This window comes from Orycteropus afer, unplaced genomic scaffold (assembly GCF_000298275.1).
Source record: "Orycteropus afer afer isolate SDZICR_OR568_19922 unplaced genomic scaffold, OryAfe1.0 scaffold00113, whole genome shotgun sequence".
In the NCBI taxonomy this organism is placed as follows: Eukaryota; Metazoa; Chordata; class Mammalia; order Tubulidentata; family Orycteropodidae; genus Orycteropus; species Orycteropus afer.
Genome location: NW_006921700.1, coordinates 1131613 through 1141164, shown reverse-complemented (window position 1 = coordinate 1141164; position 9552 = coordinate 1131613). Strand labels below are relative to the sequence as shown.

General features: G+C 42.1%; 1 protein-coding gene across 1 annotated transcript in view; it reads right to left on the bottom strand.

Moving 5' to 3' along the window:
• Positions 1–9552, bottom strand: part of MEX3C (mex-3 RNA binding family member C) — a 56000-nt gene that overhangs the window by 29227 nt on the left and 17221 nt on the right. The gene's annotated exons all lie outside the window — the stretch shown is intronic.

Below are 9552 nucleotides of genomic sequence, written 5' to 3'. Positions count from 1 at the left end.
GGCGGGGAAAAGAGATGAAGGAGCTGTAGCCGAGGAGGCTGAACCATGGGCCCGGCAGGGCCCTCGCGCAGGCGCGTGGAGTATAATCGCTCACCTGGGCTTCTTCCTGTATACCTGCTGCCCACCTGGGTCGGGTTGTTTAGCGCACTGTTCTAGGGGCCTAGGAATGGAGCAGCAGGCGTAGACCAGGAGGGCGTTGTCGCCCGAGAGTACCCCTTTCAGGGTTAGGGCCGAAGGAGGGGCCCTCGAAGGAGGGGCCAGTGAGGTGTCCTCCTATCCTGCCATGGGAGTGGTTTCCTGAGCCGCATGGCTCCTGGGCCTTCCCTGCAATAACCCGGGCAACTCCTCCCCGGGGCTGTTCCCCCACCCCACCCCACGCAAGGCCCTCCCACGCCCAGCTGTCCAGGCATCCCCTTCGGGACACGTTGGTTCTGTCAGGAGCCTTTAAAGTGCTCAAGTTCAGTACTTTGGGGCTTTGAAAGGAAATTAATTCACTGTTTCCTCCGCTGAGACACTTCCTACAGTCTGGCCTAGGTAATTTTACACAGTGGCTATCTTTTCTAGGAGTTTTACGTTTAAATGGCTTTAAAAAACAATAGAGATTACTAGTTTTTTCAGCTTTACCCTCTACCCTGTTTGAGTGCCAAGTAGTCTCCCCTGATTATTCTTAACCACAGGCATTGAACTATAGAGATGCAATGTGACCATCTAATTTTAAATTTCTGTATCCAAAATGTTAACATTTCAACATGTAATCGATATAAAAATTAATGATACCAAAAAATAACCAACCAAACTCCTGTGCTGGAGTGGAGTCGACTCATAGCTACCACCCCTCTTTGGGTTTCTGAGGAGATATCTCCATAGAAGATTGCCCTACCGTCCTTCCCAGGAGTGGCTGGTGGGTTTGAACCTCTAGCCTTCTGGTTAGCAGTCAAATGCCTTTGGCACTACGCCATCAGAGCTCCCAAAAATTAACGATGTAGTTTAGCTTTTTTTTTCTGTTTTCACACTGTCTTAAAATCTGTGTATTTTACATTCACAGCATATCTCAATTCAGTACATTTCAAGTTGTTGTTGTTATGTGCCGGTTGTGTTGGCCCTGACTCATAGCGACCCCTCCTTGGGTTTCCCAGGTGGTATCACTATGGAAGTAGATTGCCTTCCTTCTGGGCGTGGATATTTACTGCCAGCCTTCTGGTTAGTAGTCAAGTGCCTGAAGCACTATGCTACCAGAGCTCCCAAGTACTCAGCTTAAAATGTGCGGAGTCAGTATTGACTATGCAAAAGCATTTGCCTGTGTGGATGATAACAAATTATAGATAACATTGAGAAGAATGGGAATTCCAGAACACTTAATTGTACTCATGAGGAACCTGTACATAGACCAGGAGACAGTCGTTGGAACTGAACAAGGGGATATGGAATGCTTTAAAATCAGGGATGCAGTACATCAGGGTTGTATCCTTTCATCATATTTACTCAATCTGTATACTGAGCAAATAATCCAAGAAGCCGGACTACATGAAGAAGAGTGCGGCATCAGGATTGGAGGAAGACTCATTAACAACCTGCGATATTCAGATGACCCAGCCTTGCTTGCTGAAAGTGAAGATGACCTGAAGCACTTATTGATGAAGATTAAAGACTACAGTCTGAAGTATAGATTACACCTCAACATAAAGAAAAGAAAAATCCTCATAACTGGACCAATAAGTAACATCACAATAAATGGAGAAAAGATTGAAGTTGTCAAAGATTTCATATTACTTTGTTCCTAAATCAACACCCATGGAAGCAGCAGTCAAGAAATCAGATGACGTTTTGCATGGGGCAAATATGCTGCAAAAGACCTCTTTAAAGTTCTGACAAGCAAGATGTCTCTTTGAAGTCTACAGTGTGCCTAACCCAGGCCTTGGTGTTTCCAGTTGCCTGGTGGCGTGGTGCCTAAGGCACTTGACTGCTTTCCAGAAGGCTGATGGTTCAAACCCACCAGCCATTCCTCGGAAGGAAGATTGGGCAATCTACTTCCGTAGTGATACCGCCTCGGAAACCCAAGGAGGGGTCACTATGAGTAGTATCCAACTCGATGGCAGCGAGTTTGGTTTTTTTGTTTTGGTTTATTATGCATGTGAGAGGTGCACAATGAAGACCGAAGAAGAGTCAATACTTTTGAGTTGCAGTGTTGGTGAAGAATACTGAAAGTCCCATGGACTCCCAGGAGAACTAACAAATCTGTGCTGGAGGAAGTGCAGCTGGAATGCTCCTTGGAAGAGAGAACGGTCAGACTTCATTTCACCTACTTTGGTCATGTTGTCAGAAAGGACCATTTCCTGTAGAAGGATATCATGCTTGGCAAAGTGGAGGGTCAGTGAAAAAGGGGAAGGCCCTCGAGGTGGATTGACACGTGGCTGCAACAGTGGGCTCAAGTACAGCAAGGATTGTGAAACTGGCGCAGGACTAGGTAGCATTTTGTTCTGTTGTACACAGGGTCGATATGAGTCAGAGCTGACTTGACGGCACCTAACAACACTGATGTGAAGGATACACTGCCCAGACTTGGAAACACTGTTCAGTCCTGTGATCCTTGCTGTTTGAGATCATTGTTCAAGACACTGTGTCAATCCACGTCGGTGAGGGTCTTCCTCTTTTTCACTGTCCCTCTACTTTGCCAAGCAAGGGGAGCTCTGGTGGTGTAGTGCCTAAGGCATTTGACTGCTAACCAGAGGGCTGGCAGTTCAAACCCAACAGCCACTCCTTGGAAAGAAGGATAGACAATCTACTTCTGTGGTGATACCACCTCGGAAACCCAAGGAGAGGTCTCTGTGAGTCAGATCCAACCTGACGGCAGTCAGTTTGGTTTTGGTTACCAAGCATGATGCTCTCCAGGGATTTGTCTCTTCTAATAACATGTCTCAAATAAATGAGATGAAGTCTGGCCATCTTCACTTCTAAGGAGTATTCTGATTTTGTATCTTCCAAGACAGATTTATAGCTCTTTTGACAGTCCCCGGTACATTCAATAAGGAGCTCTGGTGGCATAGTGCTTAAAGCATTTAACTGCTAACCAGAAGGTTGGCAGTTCAAAGCGACCAACAACTCCATGGAAGGAAGACTGGGCAATCTACTTCTGTAAAGATTTACCGCCTTGGAAACCCAAAGGGGGTCATTATGAGTTGGAATTGACTCGATGGCATTGGGTTTGTTTTTTGGTTTGGTACATTCAATATTCTTTGCCAACCCCATAATTCAAAGGCATCAATTCTTCTTTGGTCTTCCTTATTCATTGTCCAGCTTTCACATGCTTATGAGATGATTGAAAATACCATGACTTGTGTCAGGCTCACCTTAGTCCTCAAAGTGACTCTTGCTTTTTAACACTTCAAAATTTCAGGATAATTGGCAGTGGATTTGTCCAATATGTCATTTCGTTTATCGACTGCTACTTCTATGGGCATTGATTGTGGCTCCAAGTAAAATGATATCCTTGACAATTTCAGTATTTTCTTCCTTTATCATGAGATTGCTTATTGGTCCACTTGTGAGGACTTTTGTTTTCTTTATATTGAGGTGTAATCCCTACTGAAGGCTGTAATCTTTGATCTTCATCAGTAAGTGCTTCAAGTTCTGTTGTCTTCAGCAAGCAAACTTGTGTCATCTGCATATTGAAGGTTGTTAATGAGTCTTCCTCCAATACTGATGCAGTGTTCTTCTTCTTCTAGTCCATCTTCTCAGTATATTTGCTCAGCATACAGATTGAATGAATGTGGTAAAAGGATACAACCCTGATGCACACCTTTCTTGATTTTGAAGCATTCAGTATCCCCTTGTTCTATTCAAATAATTGCCTCTTGCTATCTGTACAGGTTTCACATGAACACAATTAGGTGTCTGGAATTCCCATTCTTCTCAACATTATCCATAATTTGTTATTATCCACACAAATGCCTTTGCATAGTCAATAAAACACAGGAAAACATCCTTCTGGGATTCTTTGCTTTCAGGCAAGATCCATCTGACATTAGCAATGATATCCTTTATTCCACATCCTCTTCTCAGTCTGGCTGGAATTTCAGGCAGTTTGCTGTTGATGTACTATTGCAACTGTTTTTCAATTATTTTTAGAAAAATTTTACTTGTGTGTGATATTCATTATATTGTTCAATAATTTCCCCTCTGTTGGATTAACTTTTCTTTGAATGGGCGTAAATATGAATCTCTTCTAGTTAGTTGGCCAGGTAGCAGTCTTCCATATTTCTTCTAACATTGCATCCATTTGTTGAAACATCTTAGTTGATATTCAGTCAGTTTCTGGAGACTTATTTTTCACCAGTGCCTGCAGTGCAGCTTGAACTACTTCCATGAATACCATTAGTTCTAGATCATATGTTACCTCCTGAAATTGTTGAACATTGACCAATTGTTTTTGTTGTAGTGACTCTTTGTATTCCTTCCATCTTCTTTTGGTGCTTGCTGTGTTGTTCAATATGTTGGCCATAGAATCCTTCAGTATTGCAACTCAAGGCTTGAATATTTCCTTCAGTTTTTCAGCTTGAGAAATTCCAAACATGCTCCTTCCTTTTGGTTTTCTAACTCTAGATCTTTGCACATTTCATTATAACACTTTACTTTGTCTTGAGTAGCTATTAGCAGCTCTAAACGCATTGCCTTGGAGTTCATCCCAACCCATAATGATCCTATAGGAGAGAGTAGAACTGCCCCATAAGATTTCCAACACTGTAAATCTTTATGGAAGCAAACTACCATGTTTTTCTCCCACAGAGCAGCTGAAAGGTTGGACCCACTGGGTTCAAACCCACACCCTCTTGCTTAGCAGCTGAGTGCTTAACCACTGTGCCATCCTGGCTCCTTTCAGCAGTTATAGACCTCTTGATTTTTTACTTATAACTTGAGGCCCTTTCTATATTAGATTTATTTATTACCGTATCTTGCTGTCCCAAACTCATTTCTTTAATCGAACCTCTACTTTTCTAAACTATTTAGGATGTTACAATGATGATGGTCTAAAACAAGGCTGAACTATGGCTTCCATTTCCTATTGTGCCCATCTGGCCACTTGCCTTATCCTGCTTCAACCTAATCAAAGGTCTAGAGAGTTTTAGCTAACACCACTGGTTAAGGATGTCAGATGATGTATAGCACTGGGCAAGTTAGCTGCGAAGGACCTCTTTGAAGTTCTGAAGAGCAAAGATCTCCTTGAGGACTATGGTGCACCTGACACAAGCCATGATATTTTCAATCACCTCATATGCATGTGAGAGCTGGACAATGCATAAGGAAGACCGAAGAAGAATTGATGCTTTTGAGTTGTGGTGCTGGCAAAGAATGCTGAAAGTACCATGGACTGTTAAAAGAACTAACAAATCTGCCCTGGAGGAAGTACAGCCGGAATGCTTCTTAGAAGTGAGAATGGCCAGACTTTGTGTCACCTACTTTGGTCATGTTGTCAGAAGAGCCAATTCCCTGGAGAAGGATGTCATGCTTGGTAAGGTGGAGGGTCGATGAAAGAGGGGAAGGCCCTCAACGAGATGGATTGACAGAGGGGCTGTGGCGACGGGCTTAAATATAGCAAGCATCGTGGAGCAGGTGCGGGACCAAGCGGTGGTTCGTTCTGCTATGCATAGGGTGGCTATGAGTCAGAGATGACTCAACAGCACCTAACAGCAACAACAACACTGATTAAGCAAAGAAGCTCTGGTGGAGTAGTGGATAAAGCATTGGCTGCTAATCAGAAGGTCAGCAGTTCAAACCCACCAGGGGCTCCATAGAAGGAAGATGGGGCGATCTGCTTCCATAAAGATTTATAGCCTCAGAAACCCAATGGGGGTTACCTTATGTCGGTTGTGTCGGAATGAACTTGATGGCAGTGAGTTTAGTTTGGTTTGTTTGACTGATTAAGTGACCTTGGCTGCTGACTGAAAGATTGCAGGTTTGACTCTACCCAGACATGCCTCAAAAAAAGGCTTGGTGATCTACTTCCAAAAATTGACAACCCTGGTGCATAGTTCTCGTCTTACATACCTGGAGTTGCCAGAAGTACGACAACGGGTAAATATTTCACTATTCCTTTCCCGTTATTCCAAGGTTTCATTTGCCCTCACAAAACCTGATGTGTTGCTTCCCCAATAACTCATTTGTGGCATGAGTTTTAGAGCAGTGATTCTCAACCTTGACTGCACATCAAAATCAGGAGATGTTTTAAAAAGATAAACGCAGAGTCAGAGCGAGGCAAACCCTTAAGATTTGGATTTAATAGATCTGGGATGGGAGCCCGGACATAGTTTTGGTTTGTTTTTAATTTTTATTGTGATTTGGGTGGAAGTTTACAGAACAAATTCATTTTCCATCCAGCAGTTCATACATATTTTGTTTCACGACATTGACCATAATTCCCCACAATGTAACAGCTCTCTTCCCACTTCCTCCCTGTAGTTACCTCTTCTCTGTGTCCTTCTTTCCTGTGCATTCCTGCCCCCTGAGCTATCTCCCTGTGCAAATACTGCTCTTCTGTTTTCCCATGGTTGATCATTCTAAGGAGTGTATCTCCCTGATGTAAATGTTCACCCTATATGCTTGTCTGTTGTTTGACTCGAAGCCATGAGAGTGAGTTCAATTCCAGATATGAAGGGTAACTATGGGGTCTCACCAGGCTCTATCAGACTGATAAACCTGGTCTTTGTGTGTGTGTGTGTGTGTGATTTTGAGTTTTATTCCACGTTGTTCTCCCACTCTATACAGGATCTCTTGCACTGATCCCTTTCTGAGTGGTTAACAGTGGTAAACGGGCACCATCTAGTTCTGTCATATAAGCTGAGGTTCACATAGTCCATTAGTCCCTTGGACTAATTGTTTTCATGCATCTTTGGTTTTCTTCATTCTTTGCTCTGGGTGAGGAGAGACCCATTGTTGCATCTAGATGGCTGCTTGCAAGCTTTTAAGACCTCAGGCGCTACTCACCAAAGTAGGATGTAGAACAATGTTTTTGTGTAGTATGTTATGCCAATTGAGATTGATGTCCCCTGTGACCATGTCCTGAGCTTACAGGTCCAACTACTCACTCCCTCAGGGTGGTTGGCTGTGGCTAAGCAGTTATCATAACTTTGCCCCTTGTTAGCTCCAGCTATTAATATATACGGACATTCTTACAGCACATACAAATACATATGTAGAAATATCATCTGACAAGCTTATATATATTATATATTCCCTGTTGCCCAGACATACCTGGCTCATTCAGCCTGTCTCTCCATCTATTTACCCACAGCTTGTTGTCACTGATAACATAGTATTGTGTGTGTGAAAGGGTTTACCTTTGTTGTCTGTACCTCTTGTGCACTTCTCTGTGTCTTCCTTTTCCTTTGGGTTATTGTTTTGGCCACTTGCTTTTGGTATTTTGCCTTTCCCTTCACTCACTGGATATGGTTTTTAAAAACCGTACAGGCCGTTCTGAAGCTCGTCAGGACTGAAAACACTTCTCTAGGGTTTGAGATTTGGGATTACGGAAGGAACCTTGCTAGTAACTCTACCAGTACGTGATCTTTTCCTCTCTGCTACCTTCCCCATCAGACCCAATTTTCACTGATTCACTACATCCACAGCCATGTTGTGATATGCCCTAATGACATACTGTTTCATGGTGTCTTAATAAAGGTGCTAAATCTTTCTTAAGGTACCAGTGAATGGCTTTTGTCACTAGACATTTACTTATGGAGTATATAAAAAAATGCTTGCTGTCGATATTTCAGGTTAAATAACCATTGTTTGAAGGCTAGAACCTCTAGTAAACAAATCTGATCAAGGAAGAAAGTCAACTAAAACAAAATGGCCCCTTCCAGGGTACATTGGTCTTTTGGACGAAATACATAGGATTGCAAATTAAACTCTCTTAAGTCCTCCTCTCCACCTCTTTGCAGGGGTTGTCATTTAGTGGTTACCCCTTGCTGTTCAGTTCTCTTCCCAGGGACCTAACCTAAAGCTGTGTATAATAAGATTCTAGCTCCGTCATGCAGTTTTCTTTTGAGAGCTGGAGATGTGAAGAATAGATTCACATAGATAAGATCCAGAAAGATAAGATCTATTCAGCTAAGACAAAAAAATGCTTATGGTTTAACTTAGGTGTTCATAATATAAAAATTGCTTTCTGCTTCATTCTCATAATAAATGTGGTTTCAAAAGTTCCCATACACAAATTATGCATTCATGCATTAATTTATACTTGATCAATATTATGATTTATGAACAAGGCAGAGGAATATTGAAGTTCACAAACCTTCCTACTTGGGTCTAAATTTATTGTTGTGTATTAAATCTTGTTTATGAAGCAACTCTAAGATTTTCTTTTGCTCTGAATATTTTACTTGGATTCTTTCATTTAAATTCATTAAATAACCCAGTCCTTCTGCCCTCCCCCAGCCACACAGCACATTAATTTTCACCTGAGTAGGGTTTCTCTTTCGATTCTACATTGCTGTTTATGACACAGGTTGATGCACTCGGTTAGAAGAGTTGCTTTATGGATCTCAGGACAAAAAGAAAGCTACAGAATCGGCTACCCTTCATTAAACAAGAAGCTGACTATCCAATTGTATTGATACTCAGGTTTGGAACAATTTCAAACTAAGCAAAGTTTAACAAGATGTTTGTCCTCAGGAGAAAACAGATCTTTAGACAATGATTTTGAAGGATCGCTGTGAGGACTGACACAAAAATATGGGGAAAGATTCTGTCTTCCTGTCACTCACGTTTTGGTGTTCAAGGATCTATCTACTTACTCCACACCAAAACAAAACAAAATAGTTGATGCCCAGTCGATTGTGACTCAATGTGACTTTGTATTACTGAGTCGTACTGCTGTTCTATAGGGTTTTCTTGGCTGTAAATCTTTCTGGAAGCAGATTGCCAAGGCTTTCTTCTGCAGTGCCTCTGGGGGAGTTCAAACTGTCAACCTTTAGGTGAGTAGGTGAGTGCAAACTGCTTTGCTCACTCCATAGCCAAAGAAACCAAATACTCCCCACCTAAAAATCTTAATCTTAAGTTTTCTGTTACCATGTGGACAATACCCAGAACTAGAAGATCACTCCCGATCCCTCCACTGAGCTCCAGAACCAAATGTCCCACAGTTTCGTAAACATCTCCACTTTGGTAATTCAAATTCACCCTCAGTTTAAGATTAATTTCTCAAACTGAAATCTCAAGTAAAAGCTGCTGTTCTTGCAGCATTCTTTATCTTAGTAAATGGCATGCTACCTGCTTAGTTCCGTTGGCCCAAAGTTTAATAGACAATCTTGACTTCTTATTCAATACCCATAGCCAGTCAATGACTAAGTCCATGGGTCGTATCTCCCAAGTCCAAATCTATTTTCCTTTCTGCATCTTCACTATAATTACTGGAGTCTAAGCCAGTATCTGGCCCACTCTTGAAAAAATTGGCCATTGAGAACAAAAATCCTCACAAATGCACCAATAAGCAACATCATGATAAATGGAGAAAAGGTTGATGTTGCCAAGGATTTAATTTTGCTTGGTTCCACA